Below are 3821 nucleotides of genomic sequence, written 5' to 3'. Positions count from 1 at the left end.
TCCTTGGTCTATGTGCAGGTTCCTCATGACCACAATTAAGTGTTCTGGAATACTCATTCTTCACAATGTCCATAGCTTGCCATGAGCCACACAATTGAAGGGGTTTGAGTAGTCAATAAAGCACAAGTAAACATCTTTCTGGTATTCTCTGTTTTCATCCAAGATCCATCTGATGTCAGCAATGTTCCCATGTTCTGCATCCTCTTCTGTATTTGGCTTGAACCTCTGGAATTGGTTCTTGAACAAATGTATGGTTTCAGCCATATTTGAATTATTTTTAGCAAAATTTTACTTTCATATAATATTAATTATATTGTCTGACAATTTCCACATTCGGTTGGGTCACCTCTCTTTGGAAGGGGCACAATTATGGATCTTTTCCAGTAAGTTGGCCAGGTAGCTCTCTTTCAAATTTCTTAGCATAGATGAATGAGTACATCCAGTGCTGTATCATCTTGTTGAAAGATTTCAATTTGTATTCCATCAAACCCCAGCACCTAGTTCTTTTTTAGTACCTTCAGTGCACCTTGGACTTCCGCCTTCAGATACATTAGGTACATTGGCTCTTGCTCATATGCTACCTTTTTTTTTTTTTAGAAAAAGTCCACTACATATTAACTTTACTATCCAAGTAATAGACAGTAGGGAGCAATTTAGGGATTGGGAAAGAGATAAAACCAAAAGCTTTGTCTACCATATTTATTATTTTACACTGTGGTTAGCTGTGCTCACAAGACGGCTTCTTTTGCTTCTCTACTGCGCAGGAATGCAGTTGTATATAAAATCGAACCTGCTCAAGAATCGAGGGAGACTAGAAATGATACAATTCAAATAATGGTGCAGCTACCAGTTTGTAATTTTTGGGAACTGCAAACAAGGCTTTCTCTTGAAGTTGAACCAGAAACAACTTCTTATGTTCCTTAGGCTTTGTAATCTGCGCAGGACTATATGGATACTGTGGAGGTTCAAAATTTGTTCTCCACCAGTTACCAATGCAGTCATCAATGATCCAATCTTGAAGGACTCCATCTTGACGACCTAGTATCTCTGTTATTAAGCATTTTAGTCCCTCAACTTCATCTTCTTCTGGATTAAGTTCGCCACCATGTAATTTGAAGAAAGTTGTTCCCAGCTGAAGCAATAACACATGGGGTAGCCGGTGCTCATGTACAATCAGAACCGCTTCTACAGTTCTTTTCATTCCAATTTTATCAAATTCCTCCCTCATTTGTTGAAATCTGGCTGCAACAAAGCTGTCTTTCTCATAGAGGGGCTCTTTTGTACCAAAAGTATAATTGGTAAGAGGATACGGATTAATGGTGCACTCCAGGGTGAGGGGCTTGGTCTGCTGGATGTACTTATTGTCGAACTGGTTGACATCCCAGGGCCAACCTGTCTGCAAGCAATTGGGCGGCACCAGGGACAAGCTGGCAAGCTCCCACACTGGTGGCAAGTGGAAAGCAGAAGTCAGGGCCATATGCTACCTCTTGATATGGTTGAAAATTGACCATTTCTTTTTGGTACAGTGACTCTGCACATTCCTTCTCTCTTCTTGATGCTTTTGGCATCATTCAGTATTTTGCCCATAGAATCCTTCAATATTGTAGGTCGAGGCTTGAACTTTTTCCACAGTTCCTTCAGCTTGAGCATGTTCTTCCCTTTTGGTATTCTAACTCCAGGTCGTTATAGTATTTGACTTTGTCTTCTCAAGCTGACCTTTGAAATTTTCTACTCAACTCTTACACTTCCTCATTTCTTCCATTTGCTTTAGCATCTCTACACTGGAGAGCAAGTCTTTTCTGACATCCAGTTTGGTTTTTTCCTTCTTTCTTGTCTTCTTAATGACCTTTTGTTTTCTTCCTGTATGATGTTCTTGCAACTTTCATTATTCTTCTCCAACACTATAACTCAAATGCATCATTTCTTTTACTGTCTTCCTTATTTACTATTCAACTTTAACATGCATATGAGTTTATTGAAAACACAATGGCTTGGGTCAGGTGCACCTTAGTCTTCAAACTGACATCTTTGGTCTTCAAAACTTTAAAGAGATCTTGTGCAGTAAATTTACCTAATGCAATACGTCATTTGATTTCTTAACTGCTGCTTCCATGAATGCTGATGGTTGAGTTCATCAAATTGAAGGCTTTGACAGCTTCAATTTTTCTCCATTTATATGGATGGTGTTTATTGGTCCATTGGTGAGGATTTTTGTTATTTTTATAGTGAGATGCAACACATGCTGAAGGCTGTGATCTTTGATCTTCATCAATAAGTATTTATGTCCGCTTCGCTTTCAGCAAGCAAGTTTGTATCATCTGCATACTGCAGGTTGTTAATGAGTCTTCCTTCAATCCTGATGCCACGTTTTTCTTCATATAGTCCAACTTCTCAGATTTTTTGTTCATCATACAGAGAGCTCTAGTATTGTAGTGGTTCTGAGTTAGGCTGCTAACCTCAAGGTCAGCAGTTTGCAACTACCAGCGGTTCCATGGGAGAAAGATGAGGGTTTCTGCTACCATAAAGATTTTCAGCCTCGGAAACTCTATACAAGGTCACTATAAGTCAGAACCAACTCCACAGCACACCACTACTGCCACCAAAATACAGGTTGAATACGTATGGTGAAAGAATACAACCCTATAGCACACCTTTCCTAATTTAAAACTATTCGGTGTGCCCTTGTTATGTTTGATTTATGTACAGGTTTAATGGTTTATGTACAGGTTCCTCATGATCACAACTAAGTGTTTTGGAATACTCATACTTCTCAATGTTGTCCAACGCTTGTCATGATCCACACAATTGAAAGCCTTTGCATAGTCAATAAAGCACAGGTAAACATCTTTCTGGTATTCTTTGCTTTCAACCAAGATTCATCTGATGACAGCAATGATATTCCATGTTCTAAGTCCTCTTCTGACTCCAGCTTGAACCTTTGGAAGTTGTCTATCAATGTATGGTTGCAGCCATTTTTACATTATCTTTAATAAAACTTTACTCGCATGGGATATCAATGATATTGTCTGATGATTTCTGCATTCTGTTGGGTCACTTCTCTTTGGAATGGGCACAAATACAGACCTCTTCCAGTCAGTTGGCTAGGGAGTTGTCTTCCATATTTCTTGGCATAGATGAATAACTGCCTTCAGTACCGCATCACTTTGTTGAATGATTTCAATTTGTATTCCATCAATTCCTGGTGCCTTGTTCTTTGCCAATGCCTTCAATGTACCTTAGACTTCCCCCTTCAGTATCATTGGCTCTAGATCATATGCTAACTCTTGAAATGATTGAATATAAACCATTTCTTTTTGGTACAGTGACTCTGTATTCCTCCCTTCTTCTTCTTCTTCCCCGCTACCCCTATCTTCTTTTGGTGCTTTCTGCATCATTCAGTATTTTGCCCAAAGAATCCTTTAATCCTGCAAGTTGAGGTTTAAATTTTTCTTCACTTCTCTCCGCTTGAGAAATACTGAGTGTGTTCCTCCTTTTTGGTTTTATAACTCTAGGTATTTGCACATTTCGTTTTGACTTTGTCTTCTCCAGCTGACCTTTGAAATGTTCTGTGAAACTCCTTTACCTCCTCACTTCTTCCATTTGTTTTGGTGTCTCTACATTGGAAAGCAAATTTTAGAGTCTCTTCTGACATCCATCAATTTTGCTCTCTTCCTTCTTTCTTGTCTTCTCAATTCTCAATGACGTTTGCTTTCTTCTTGTATGATGTTTTTCTTCTTCTTCTTCTTCTTCTTCTTCTTCTTCTTCTTCTTCTTCTTCTTCTTCTTCTTCTTCTTCTTCTTCTTCTTCTTCTTCTTCTTCTT

The 3821-nt window shown here is 38.7% G+C and overlaps 1 pseudogene; it reads right to left on the bottom strand.

The window, feature by feature from the left end:
- Nucleotides 1-753: 753 nt before the first annotated feature.
- On the bottom strand, nt 754-1477 carry LOC102837027 (annotated as a pseudogene).
- Nucleotides 1478-3821: the final 2344 nt, after the last annotated feature.

This window comes from Chrysochloris asiatica, unplaced genomic scaffold (assembly GCF_000296735.1).
Source record: "Chrysochloris asiatica unplaced genomic scaffold, ChrAsi1.0 scaffold00244, whole genome shotgun sequence".
Lineage (NCBI taxonomy): Eukaryota > Metazoa > Chordata > Mammalia > Afrosoricida > Chrysochloridae > Chrysochloris > Chrysochloris asiatica.
This window is presented reverse-complemented; position numbering and strand designations above follow the sequence as displayed.